At 36.8% G+C, this 14,127-nt stretch overlaps 1 protein-coding gene across 6 annotated transcripts in view; it reads right to left on the bottom strand.

The window, feature by feature from the left end:
- The window catches only part of PRTFDC1 (phosphoribosyl transferase domain containing 1), a 47,402-nt gene that overhangs the window by 25,049 nt on the left and 8,226 nt on the right, over positions 1-14,127 (bottom strand). The gene's annotated exons all lie outside the window — the stretch shown is intronic.

The following is a 14,127-nucleotide window of genomic DNA, read 5'->3' as shown; positions in this document are numbered from 1 at the left end:
CTCAGAAAGAAATTCTTTTCAGTCACATTTACCACAGGCACATAAGAAGCAATGATCTTGACTATTGTCCGTTAGTAACATCCTGAACTATCCACTCTAGGGTCTGTCTCACACAAACGCTTTACACAGTTCCCCTCGGTACCACCCCAGGATAATATGCTTGCACATTTACTCAAAGGTTTCATTTTAATCTAGGTGAAATATATTTGAGGAGAGATTTCAAAAGATACTATTTCAATCTTTCTTCCAACTTCTGTCATGAAAAAAATATTAGCAACCAGTCTTTGCAGATTTTCTGCAAAAACTGCACTGGATGATTAATAGGCCTCTACACTCTAAAATTCTTGGAGCAGAAATAGAAATTTACCTATAAAACAATTGGATTTCATGTGGGGGGTTCATGATCATCAAGAATGGAGTTTTAATGAGCCTCAATAAAACAATAACTTGCATTTAATACTGGAGGAAGGATAGCAACCGAGTAGGCTACACTAATATTAACTTTGAAGGTGATCTAAACAGCTGCATTTTGAATGGCACTGAGGGAACAAGGTATATGGTATTAAAGCCAAAGAGGAGATGACAATTACCAAGGTAATGAATGATGAGGATTTGAACAAAATTCTTAGTAGTGCATACAGTAAAGAAAAGCTGAGACTCTGAAACATCAGATGGCCACAACTGACATATGAAATGGATATATGTTTTCAGATCTATGGCTACCATACAGTGCTGCAACAGAAATTGAAAATGACAGAAACCCCAAGCAGAACTGTATACTCTGGCACACAAATTAACACATATTACAGATATGTTTTTCAGTTGAGAAGAAACATAACACTCAGATGAAATCAGAGCAGATATGACAAGAAATTACTTTCCAGTTAATATATTTCAAAACGAAACCACAGAAGCAATGTCTGTCACACAACTTTTAAAGAGAAAATTAATAATTTGATGTGACTTAGCTGCAGCAAACTGATTCATAATATAACCAAGATTTCTGCATTTAAAAAAAAGCATTGCAGAAATTAATTGCAGGTATTGGCAGTTTGGATAGATGCATCTGCAAGTAGAAAGACTTCTGCTTTGAAATTATATACTGTTCAATAATTACAATATCTTTTGCTACATGACCATGATCTACCATCTCAGTCATGAACATAATAATTAAAATGAAAATTTTGATGTTCCAGTTTGGATCATGATGCCTAGTATGAAGCTTACTTGCTTTGCAGCCTGCCTCCTGAGAAGTACTTCAATATATGAATATTTTGGTTGGGGAAGCATCAGTATGGCATCTACATCATCTGTTAACGTATTTTGACTACTAGGTAAAGTCAAACTGACGTATAAAGTATAGGCTATGAAATTATTCTCAGTATATCAGCAGAAGGAAGAAGAACATCCGTGGAGTGGTAATACATAAGATGCTGTACTGAGAAGCAACATACACTTGAACCGATACTATTCTCAGTTTCTTCTCTGAAGAACGACAGCTAAGAACAAAAGACCTCAAGAGCACGGACTGTCATGGTTTTCGTAGCAGGCAACTAGAAGGACTATCCAGGCTTAGAGTAGCAACATTCAGAGGACAAATAGTAAGTGCTGTTAAGCTGGAGACTTGTGCAAATGAGTGGGAATGCTATGGATCGCTTCCCAGTAAAGACTGGAAAGCATGCCTTCATTTCCCCAGAATCAAATGTATACCAAATGGCAGACTGCAACCTCCGGGGCACACCCACATTCAAAATAATCAAGTGCCAGGTCACTGATATATTTGTAGGTGCTTTGAATACCTTGCAAACAAGCCCACAATGCTGAACCAACTGGAAATCAAATACAGAAAACTGGCATACACCCACTGTTAGAACACCACCTCTCCCGCAGGGACAGTAAAGGTATATTTGCACTGAAGCAGTGATGGTTTTGTGTATCTCTGTTAGCTTTAAAGTTGAGGCTACGGTGCCTTCCTGAGCTGGTCAGCAACCACACCACTGACTATGATGGGCCAAGATCTGTCTTACTGCTATTGCCAGCATAACCTGAGATAGTAAATTTATACTGGTATAGGTATATCTAGCTGAGCTCCAGTTACTATAGCATAAGACATATTTTATATCTCTATGGTTAGATCTGCAGTATAACTAATTTGAAGATTTTCCTTATTTTTTATTCTTTTTCTTCCTTCTTGTTATTCCTTAACAAAAAACTCCATTGCACAGGTTTGGAAGTGCTTCAAATTCAGGCTAGTCTATCCAGTTCCAGGAAAGGCGAGAGTTCTGCAATGAGGAAGTTGGCTTTGGACAGAGAAACGCAGACAACAAACTCACTGACAGCAAGGAACTCCTTATCAGCTGACCTGTGGTAACACGTGTATGTTTCTTCTCTGCTGTAAAAGCACGGCAGATCATTCAGCTTAAACAACTCTCAGGGCAACAGTAAGTTATTAAAATTAATAAATTGGATTGTTTACAATCATCTGTTCACACATTCAGTAACTTCTTGTGTACCAGGACTCTTGCATGCCTTCTCTGTATTTAATCCAAAGGTAAGGTATCTTGAAATAGCCATCAGAAAATTCATCCCCTAGAGGAGTTGCTTCCATGGACATTCTCTGGTATGTAATGAAGCATAGACTGCCATTGAAGCCTTTGCCTTCCCGGTCAAGGCATTTGGAATCGATCTCTTCTTGCGTGTACTTTCAGACATCAACAAAGGTGAACTCGCATGCAATGTTAATGCAGATAACACAGGTTAATACAGATTATACCTGCAACTAAGAACATATTTCCTAGGGGCAAATGTTAAAAGCTGTAAATTCTCTCCACTCTCTTATTTTGCTGGAAGCATGTGTTTAACACTATATTTCCACCTATTAATGTTCTGTAGATGTACAGAATAAAGAGATTTCAAATAAAGAAAATTTTCTAAAAACATGACTGCATACATAATCTATCCCTGTAGTTTTATTGTGGGTAAAACTTGCCTTAAAAGTTGCCTTAAAATGTCTAAACAGAGATATTATTTCAGTTTTATTGGTATAAACAGGAAGTAACTCTACAGGAAAATGGCCAAACTGTTGTAAATTGCACCAGAATTTAGACCAGTTATCTTGGCTAAGAAGGATTGTAGACCATAAATTATTTAATATTTTCCTTTCTGGTTTAGCAATTAAGTTTTCTATATTTGCTTGGTATTGGTTTAATGTGTTATTTCGTTTAAGAACGAGGCAGTGACATTGCAGCACCACATATAACCATATGGCACAAACAGCACCTGTACACTTAAAAAGACCAGCAAGAACTGAAATGAAGAACATGTGATACCAAATGTTTTGAATGCTATATAGATCAGAAACACAATATATCCGCAAAACTTGGGTTAGTTTCCACAGAGTGTAGTCTGAGGTTTCCTTGTACTATAACTTTTTATTCTGTAAAATAACATTTAAAACATAGAAATAAAATCTGCATATGCTCCAGGATGAGAAAAGGTACTATCAATTTCATAGGGGTGTTCAGTCCTGTGAGGTGAGGTTCATACTTTGTCTCCAGAGATGGGAAGCAAATAAAATTCAAAACTTACAGGCAAAAGAACAATTTAGGAAGTGTCTTCTCCAGAACTGGAAGTCACATTTCCCAGCATCAATAGAGAATCTCAGCATGTCAGTCGGGACACTACTAGATCCATGTGTACCTTCTTACTCCATTTTTTGAAATGTTTTGTAAAGAAATGAACAAAAGTAAATGAACATTGCGAAAAATCGTATAGTGGATTTGTAGCTCCGTACTAAAAATCCTGTCCCTTGGAGGGTTCTGAAAGCACAAGAGAAAACAGCTTTCTCTAGACTAAGCACAAAGTACTAACCTTCTGACCCTGACTATCAGCAGCTCCTAGGATTTGGTGATAAAAGGAAGGTAGGAGAATCTTCAAATTTGTCAAATAGCCACAGGCTGAGAAAACAGATAGATAGGTGTAAGCAAATTCACAAAAGATGAGACTGATAAAAACCTCAAATCTTAGCCCCTTCCAGCAATCTGGAGTCTAGCGTATCATTGACTCTTACAACTCGGCAGCGCTCTCTTTCATACCATGATGTTTAGTCCCTTGGCTAGTGACAAGTTGGAAACTTTTGATAACGCACAGGTCCTTTGTGAGTTTTCTTGAAAGCTTATTTTATAGCATCCCTTCTCTATTTAAATATTCTAACTTCTGTCTATCAAATGAGGAGAAAAGAATTTTGTATTTGTCACACAGATAAGCACTGCAACAATACTTGTTATTGCTATATTCCTTTAAAGTAACCTTTTTGGTTTATGCCTTACAGCACCCTTGGGGTGTGGCACTGCACGAACATTGCACATGCTGTGATCTGTTTTAAGAAACAGCATTTAAGAGATGCCAGTAAAAGAGAGTCATAGAATTCCTTGGGAAAATTAGAACCCTCCGGCTTCTTTTAATTAATTTTGCCCCATTTCGGATCTTAATATAAAAAACCACACACTAAATGGTATTATTAGCATCCAAATAAGTAATCAAGGTGATATTTTTCCAATGCATAAATATATCACGATACTTTCAAACTCGTCAGATCTTATTTGTAGAACAGTATTAGTAACCATTATGTTCTGGACTTTTCTTATACAGAAGAGCCTATCTCCCGGTCCCTGTACAATGTCCCTGAAAATAAGGACTATGGTGTCTCTTAATGAGGACATATAGTAATGCTGCAAATGTCATAATTTAGTAGTGGCTTGTTGTATTTTTGGCAGAATATGAAACAAAATATTTTACTAAGACTAAACTCCAATTTTTCAGGCTTTGTAACAAACCACTGCTTTACAACAAATATTGTATCCAGGGGAACTTTAGAATCTAACTCTTTGAAAAAATGACCTCTTGAATGCTTTTAATGAAATCCCTTGATGCTTTAAATCTGTTCTAAAACTGACCAATTTTAAAAACATCCATGTTCTCAAATGTCAAGATGTTCCAGAAACCTGCATTGCTTAAAAATACCAAAGATTTAAGCTCATGAAAAAAATATTAAAAAAAAACTTATGAAAAATTAACTGCAGCTCTAAAACTCCATTTATCCATAGTAGCTGTACCCTCTGTAACATACTGTAATCTAAAACATTTATTTCAAATCGGAAAACATTTTTCAAAAGAAAACATTACAGCTTCTTAGAAAAACGTGACCCTTGGGGAGACAAATTTCTCCAGAAAGATTAGAAAATACCTCTTGCGGACTTTTCATTAGATCTGAAGTCCAGAAGAACAGAGTGTCAACCCACAATACAGGAAAACTGTAAAAATTTTTCAGTTAGAAGAAAGAATTCCACAGCTAAAAATCACAAATCAGTGTAAAGGAAGGTAATACCTAAGCAGGCAACAATAGATAAAAATGAGAAGTATCTTAAGGCAAGTAATTACTTGCTTTAATATGCCCCATAAATGCCTTAAAACAGTATTTTGATATTGCTGGAGAGCTGTAGCACAGCTCAGTATCGCTCTGCCTTCACTGCCACATCTGCTCTCGTTCTGTCCCCATGGCAATCAGGCCGCTTCCTACTCAGTTCTCCCCCGGCTGAGCTGTTTGGTTCCCCCAAATCTTTTATATGTGAGTCACTGAAACACTTACTCATACTTAAAAAAAATCATCAAGAATTCAGATGGTGCTAACATATTTAAGTGGTGTGTAGGTGTGTTATCTGATGCATACAGTTACAGAGATCACCTCTCTATGAGTAAGTTTTACATTACAGATAAACTTGATAAACTGACTGTATGATAGGCTTATTGTGACCTTTCCTGAACTATGCCCACAAATTAACGCCTACTTATATTATTAGTAACACTCCAAGCCCCTAAGCGGTGTCCAACAGGAAAATGCTGTATGTTTTAATTAAAATAAATTAAATCAGAAACATTTTCTTCCTCCTTACAGTCAAGACAGCCCCAAGCAAGTGACGAATTTAAGGTGTCATATCCCACAACTCTGCCATCATGTTAAATGGAAGCTGTAGGTGCCTAGAAAGGAGAGCATCTGCCTCCAGACCTGAGAAGTTCCACAACACTGAATTTTAAGGTCACATTTTATTACATACAGTATAGCCTTCTCCCGTTTGCCTTAGAACACTATGAAAAATAGGTTGCTTCTCCAAAATGATTAGGGTTGAAATATCCATGCTCCTTCTGACACCTCTGAGGAGCATCTCTCAGATAAAGAAGCGGGAGTCTGAGGCGTGCCATGGTGCACCCTTGGTGACGAGGATCCCTCAACTATGGGCAGACTCCTTTTCCCAGCAGGAGCTGTGCCGACTGAAGAAGTTACTGCCCACAAGCCATCCGTCCCCAGATGCTTGTAACTCTCCTTCTGGTAGGGGCTACAGCCAGGCTGAGATGCACGCCTGCATCTGGGTCAGTAAAAATGAATCCAGCAAAAGCTGCAGCGGTTCAAATAGAAAGCCTCTTGTAACTGGTCTCATCTGAGCTGAGGCAGGCTAGGAAGTGTTCAGAAGCAGCTGAGCTGGCAAGTGTGACCGGCAGGAGGGCACTGCAGTCACTGAGGAATGAACTGGAGACTGTCATTGTTCCAGCCAGTGCAGACGCAATCAGAAAAGAGACCCATTTCCAGTGCCTTAGTTTTCACACCCAACCACTAACCATCTGTACCTGATGCACAGAAGAATCTGGCAGGAGAGTTTATTCTCAAAGTTGTCTGAATCATGCTGTTACCCTAATAACACCAGCCACAATTTAACAAATAAGACTGCCGTTCTTCTCATTATATTTTTGTAAACTTCTTTCAAAAATTCATCAGCTAGTTGCAAGAAACAGTTTTTGGTACAACTTCCGCTACCAACATATTTTCAGCTATTTCTCTGAAAAGCTTTAGTGTCTCTGAGGCTGACATTTTGCAGTAAGACACTGCTGCACGTAGAAGTGGGGTTTTTGTTTCTTTCATGAAAAATATTCTATTTTTAAACACGTCTTAACACTTGGAAAATGAACATTTGGACACAATTAGGAGGACTGTGAATTGTAGCATCTCTGAACATTCTATCCACACAACGTATGATCTGTTTCCACAGTTCCTCGCCTTCTTAACCATCTCAGGTCTTACTAATTTTCAGTAATTAACTCAGAGATACAGAGATGGCGTTGGTGCCTGCTTAACACTCGGCAGTATCTTTGGCTTGGAACTGTAAAGGACCTTTGACTCACTTGTTTTAGCAGGTTTGAGCATTTCACAGAGCTTTCACTCAAAAAGATAGTACTAGTTTAGGGTGCAAATGCCATTTTATCCATTCATAGACATGGAAAAGTACACAGAGATAAAATCCCTTTGGCAATTCTAAGAGTAGATTTCTAGTCCCAAATCTCTCATCTTTAGCTTGCCCATGAGACATCTATTTGGCAGCACTGTCTACAATCACTAGAACACATTTCTCAGAACAGCAACAACTTTAAGGTCTATATCCTTGACACTGGCAGCTTCTGTGGACTAAATTAATGTCATATTTTTGTTGCCCATTAGCTTTTTAAAGTATATCATGCTGCAAAATTCTCTGTACAGGTGTTCACTGTCTACAGTGCTGACTGCAAGCCATGCATCTGAAAAAGGTTAAAAGAATATATTTTAGTTTTTGAATGTCTAGTACCCACGCAACCTCTCTCTAAATTAAATAAACAAACCCCATTTTGCCTACATTGAAGCTATTTATTTGCATGATAATTGATAATTTGCAGATAATTTGGACTTCAGTCCTCTGAAACTATTGCAGAATTTGGCCTTAAAGTTGATAGGAATTCATTCTACCAGGAAGGCTCCAATTTGTAATTCTTCCACAGCTACCCAGCATCAAGTAGATGACATGGTCATCAGCTAAACTGTGCGCATGAAGCAAAATAAAGGAAACTCACAACCTGCCCAAGAGAAAACCTGTAAGTACAAAAGCTAATGTGGATTCTCTTCCATCTAAGGACATGCATTTTTCTCAACAGGTCATAAGTTGTGTTTTCATGACACACAGGCATGGAGATAAACAATCATTGTAACACTGTTGTAGAGTCTGGGTATAGATGTGAATCACTAAATGCAAGCAATACACTTAGTTCTTTATTTTGTGTTGTTAAATAAATAAAACTATTTTGAAGTTAGTTGCTTTTTAGGGTCAGAATTACAACATATTGTTTTCAGATGTGAAGTTCATACTGATCTCAAAAAACCCAAGTTTCATACAGTAAAATTATACTGAATAAGAATAGGTTATTATGCAAAGCAGGAATGCACATTTTGTGCCATTCTTTACTCTGATTATAGTCTGATGCCTCATGCTGTTGTGTTTGTTAAGATGTAAGTATTTAGTAATGGTGTATGAGAAGTAAAGCTACACGGCAGAAAAATGAATTATTTTACTACATTTACCAACTGGCTTTCAACTTACTTATTACAAAATCCCTCTGTTCCTTACTCCTACAGTAGAGCGATTTAGCAAAACTATTTACTGAGGTGGCTTCATATAGCAAAAACATTCAAATTTCTACTAAACAATGCTTGTTTTGTTGCTTGTTTTCAGAATTTTGCAGCACTAATGGTCGTGTTTATGCCAAGATTAATAACCAACAGTTGTAAATATATTTCAAACAACTGGAGGCTGAAGAGGAAACAGATCGTATCAATGGATTTGTTTGTGAACAGACTTCAATGCAACCATTGTGCATGGATTACAATTCAGAGGTCACGTTTTTTTATTAGTTATGTTTTGGAAACCATAAATAATGGATTCATTTTAAAGAATTACATGAATTGACCAATCCTCATAATCCTCTAGACGTTTCCTCCAAGTGACTAGCAAACAACATTCCTTTGAAGTTCATACATATTTTTCGGGATGATTTTCAACAATATCTTCTTGACATGAGAAGATGAAAAATGCACTTCTAGAATCCACAATTCAGACGCTATATGGAAAACAGATCAATATTGTGTAATAATCTGTGCTCAAAATGGAATTAACAACTAAAATGTATAATCTGATTATTAACAATTCATATACTCCCCTCTTTCAGAAGTGCATTGCACAAATTCATAGAATCACAGAATCATAGAATAGTTTGGGTTGGAAGGGACCTTTCAAGGTCATCTAGTTCAAGCCCCCTGCAATGAGCAGGGACATCTTCAACTAGATCAGGTTGCTCAGAGGCCCATCCAACCTGACCTTGAATGTTTCCAGGGATGGGGCATCTACCACCTCTCTGGGCAACCTGGGACAGTGTTTCACCACCCTCATGGTAAAAAATTTCTTCCTTATATCTAGTCTAAATCTTCCCTCTTTTAGTTTAAAACCATCACCCCTTGTTCTATCACAACAGGCCCTGCTAAAAAGTCCATTCTTATAAGCCCCCTTTAAGTATTGAAAGACTGCTCTAAGGTCTCCCCAGAGCCTTCTCTTCTCCAGGCTGAACAACGCCAGCTCCCTCAGCCTGTCCTCACAGGAGAGGTGCTCCAGCCCTCGGATCATCTTTGTAGCCCTCCCATGGACCCCCTCTAACAGGTCAATGTCCTTTTATGTTGGGGGCCCCAAAGCTGGATGCAGTACTCCAGGTGGGGTGTCAAAGCTATTCAAAATATTATTCAAAATATTTTTCAAAATAACAGAGTTTATTATAACAGTGTTATTTCTAAATAACAGAGATTACTGGTATTCTGTCACTTCAGTCCACAAAGGAATAACCAAAGAAATCACAAAAGTCCTAAGGAAAAGTATCAATCTCACTCCTAGTTTAGCTCTCCATGGTTTTCAGTGAAAAAAAGCTATGCCACTGAGAGTCACTTGCCCAAAGCATGAGATTTACTATCATACTTACTTTGTAAAATATAGTAATTGAGAGAATTAAATAGACATCTATGGATAACAATATGGGAATACTAAACATTTCACAAGAACGGGTAGCAATGCATGTAGAAAGCACACTGGTCTGCCTAATAAAAGCATGTGGTGTTTTTTGTCTCTTCCACCAGCCTCCTCCACCAGTTTCAATGACTCGTAGCATGATTCTTTCAATTTTTAGCTTCTGTCATTTGTCTACTAAAGAAGTCTTAATTCACACACATTTACTTTCTCTTCTGCTGACAGGTTGCTGAAGACTTCTCAAGAAAGTCTACAGACTCTGCGTACTTCCTCTATTTCTCCACTTAATTTTTCCAATTCCATTTCAAAACTGAGCTTTGGTTTAAAGATCACCTTTGGCATACCCATGGAACAGGTTTAGGTGATATTGAATCTATTAGTAGGGGATTAGACTTGATGAGTCAGAACATCCTCTTCTGTCTCAAGCTTTAATTCAACCTTTACCTTTATCGGCCTGTCATAAATTATCTCTTCCACACTGAACAAAGAGAAGCTCTAATTATTGTTTGTGAACGCTCTGCTCTTCTGCTATGGTTCTCATGCTATGTTTTTTTACAAAAACATATCCCATTCAGCCCTTCTCTTCATGACATCCACATCCTTCTTTTCCTTTGTTCACTCTTCTGGTTCATCCTCAAACATTATTTCTTGTCCAGTCCTATCCACTAATTTGTAAACACCCTCATAAAACACCTTCCTGCTTCCTCTGTTGTACTTCCCCCTGCGTTCTACCTAATTAGTTCTTTAATCTGCTAAAGTTATCAATATCACAAACATACTAAAGAATTTCTGGATTTATGTTTCTTAACTCTCCTGCTGCTGTCACTTTCTCCTTAGACAACGTTCCCAACTGCAAATTCTTCCTCCATTACTTTTCATCCTTAACTTCAACCTATGGTGTTTCTGAAAATAATTTTGAATTCTTCTATCAATCTGAAACTCTCGCCTCTTTTCAACTTCAGAGCTCTGATTCTCTCTGGAGGAGCAATCACTAAGGAAAAAAATTAGTATGGTGAAAACTGAACACATTAGATTTTATTAATCCAGTTTTGAACTCAAAAATCTCTGCAGTCAATTCCGCTGTTCCTAACTTACATTAAAATCCAATGTCTTAGAATTTAGTATCTAAGAAGCTGTTGAATTCTATCAGTTCTTATGTCAGTGTTTCCAGAATACATTGTTTTCCCCTAAAATTTGGCATGCAGCTTTCCATACCTGCATCAAATTTACTGTAAGGACTATCCTAGCGAGTTCCTACCCACTATATTTATTGCCTCACTACTCTTGAGTTCTTTCAAAAAAGTGTATGTTTTCTCTTTTCTGCCTCTCAAAACTCGGAGATGCTGCGTCTAAAATTTCCATCATTGGATTTTATTTTCCACTCCATCTACTTCCTGACTCTTACCCTTAAGTCTACATGATACTTCCATATCTGTTTATTTATGAAATCATATGTTCTAACACTCCCCTTGATGCTTTCTTGTAATTTCCCTGCTGTGCTCAAAGCTTGTAAAGTCACCATAGAGCCTTTAATCAAATCCCCATTTAAACAATCTTCTTATTTTGAGCTCATTTAAATACACAAAATTAAAATGAGAACAAGTATATTGTATCACCTGTAAGTCTAGAAGAAAGGTCATTCTCCAAAAATCGTATTTCTATGGAGCAAAACTATCCACGTATTTTCCATTCATGATTCTTTTCCATTTCATAGTTATTTTTAATATCATTCTTACTGATTAAGAAGCCTTAAAAATCTGAGTTATAAAAATGTTATCAAATGTTTCTTTGCAAGTTGTATATTTCTCAATTTACAGCTACAAACTTTGTTTACAATTAAGCACACCTATTTTTTTCTTTATTGATCTACACCTGAGCCTGTAAGTTTCTGTCCACATGTGTAAACTCCTTAACTTTCTCTACTGTATCATTCTAGCTTTCTAGTGAAAAAAAACCAAAAGAAATGGAAAAATACAGTTTGATTGTTAGAGGAAATAAAAATATGCTTTCAGACAAGGCTGCACCTCCAGTTTCCGTTGCAGGAGTTATAGTAAAGGTCTAAGAAACAATACTGATGTCTGTAGAATTTAACAGTATAACCACATCATTTTTAGGCTATGCTTTCCTAAGTTGGATTCCATTTTGTTTCCTCTCAAAATAATAACCAAATGGTATTTTCCCACATTACCTGTATATATACTAAATTCAGTAATCTGACATGCCAATTTGAGATAATGAAACAAGACACCACCATAAAAATGTCCAGGCTGAGGCACATATGTCAATACTTTGCAAACCAGATAAAACCATCCTGATTACAGAAGCAGCCACTCATTTCATTAATATCCAGAGAATCTAAATGTACTATGCTTTTTTTTTTAAAAATCAATTCATTTGTATGAAGAAGTCTAAACCAGAATTTACATGCCCAACTTTCATCTACTTAATATGAAAGCAGATCTTAACATACTAATTAAGTGTCGAAATTCTGGAATATGATGACAGGTTTGAAAAACAAACAGCCATGTAAAGCTGGTCATATTTGTAAATCTCCTTTTCCTGTAATCATGTCCATATGCCAGACATCAAAGTACAACATTTTCCACTGATACTTTGCAGTTAAGATGTACTTTCACTGATGCCAAGATCTGACTTTGGGTCACAGTTACAGCCCATTTTTGCTACATGATTAAACCATGAAATCCCACTTTAAATTACAACCTCTAAAAATCAACTAACCTTTCAGTATTGAAGTTGGAATAAGACAATTCAAAAATTCCATGAGTTTGAGCTGATATTAGTTGTTGGATTTAAACAGCTGAAGGGGGGAAGGGAGACATATCTGAAGGAAGTATATTGAGAGCAGCAGGACTCCCTTCAGGAGAGAAACAAAGAACAGTTAGTAAAAGGAAGCAGGATAAATAATGTGAAAAGAACAGTGTCTATAAAATTAAAAGGGGATAATAAGAGAGAACAGTAATAAGTCTTAATAGAAAGTGGAACAGAAAAGGCAAAGGGAAGCAAAGGAGTGGAACTGGTGACACTCCAAGACTTCACGTAGAGCTTTACCTCTAAAATTGTGATTATTTGCCCCTGATTGAAGTGTAAAATGCTGTGAGAGGTATGTTATTACAGAACAAACTGACATGGGGGATTTGGGAGTCTCATATAAGACTGGGATAAAGAGTCACTCAAACTAGTAGCAGCGAGTTCCTCAAGTGTTCTGACTACAGCTATGTTGACATGGATATATTCTCTAAAATCTGCAATTGGACAGGACACAACGATAACTCAAAATGCAAAGGATGGCTGGTACTGGTACTTTAGTCAGTGTTACATTTATGCATATCTCATGGCAGGAATCTACCAATATTAATGTCATTTCAAATTTATACTGCAGTGTCATTCAGCTTCTCAAGGCCAGGCAGATATCAAGCACTGTTCCAAGCACTAAATCAAGCATGGCTTCAGGCTCTAAATACATGATATCTGTTCAGAAGCACTTACAAGTAAAAAAAAATACTTATTTTCTGAAAACTAGATGCAAACACTAGTTCTAGGGAAGGCACCACCTTCCTGCTAAAGCAGGAGGCTAAGATCCAAAATATGCACAGCCACTAAATGCTAGGATCATCTAGGACTTAGTCTTGATAAATGCATCCTTCCATAACAAAATTTGTATTGCAGTTTCAGCTTAACATAACATGCTTTTATTTTATTTCCTAAGCAATGACGTTAAGATTTCCATTTTGTGGTATACATCTCCTGACACTCATTGGTTATGGATTAGTAGGGTTAATAAGAATTAACTTGTCACCAAGGAAAGAAATTTTAGAACCAGGGTATCTTTATATTGGATAAGAGATAACCCAACAGGAAAAGCATGTGCAAAATAACAACCAATTTAAATAATTCCACTATTCGCCAGGCAGTATTATTGAAGTCATCATTACTACAGCAAAAAAATCTGAGTATAATTTCCATGTGCCTTTATGTGAGACAAACATTATATTTTACTTTATTAATTAGTTCTACAATACTGCTAAATACCTAGAAATTGTATAAAATTAATATTGCACATGTCCTTCATAAACCTAATTCTTGAAAGAGAAGTCCCAGGACCAAATCCTAACCAAATGGCTACAAAAGGCTCTCATCTACTTCTCTTCCATGACAGAAAAAATTCAGACTATATTTGTGAAAA

Source organism: Larus michahellis, chromosome 2 (genome assembly GCF_964199755.1).
Source record: "Larus michahellis chromosome 2, bLarMic1.1, whole genome shotgun sequence".
Lineage (NCBI taxonomy): Eukaryota > Metazoa > Chordata > Aves > Charadriiformes > Laridae > Larus > Larus michahellis.
This window is presented reverse-complemented; position numbering and strand designations above follow the sequence as displayed.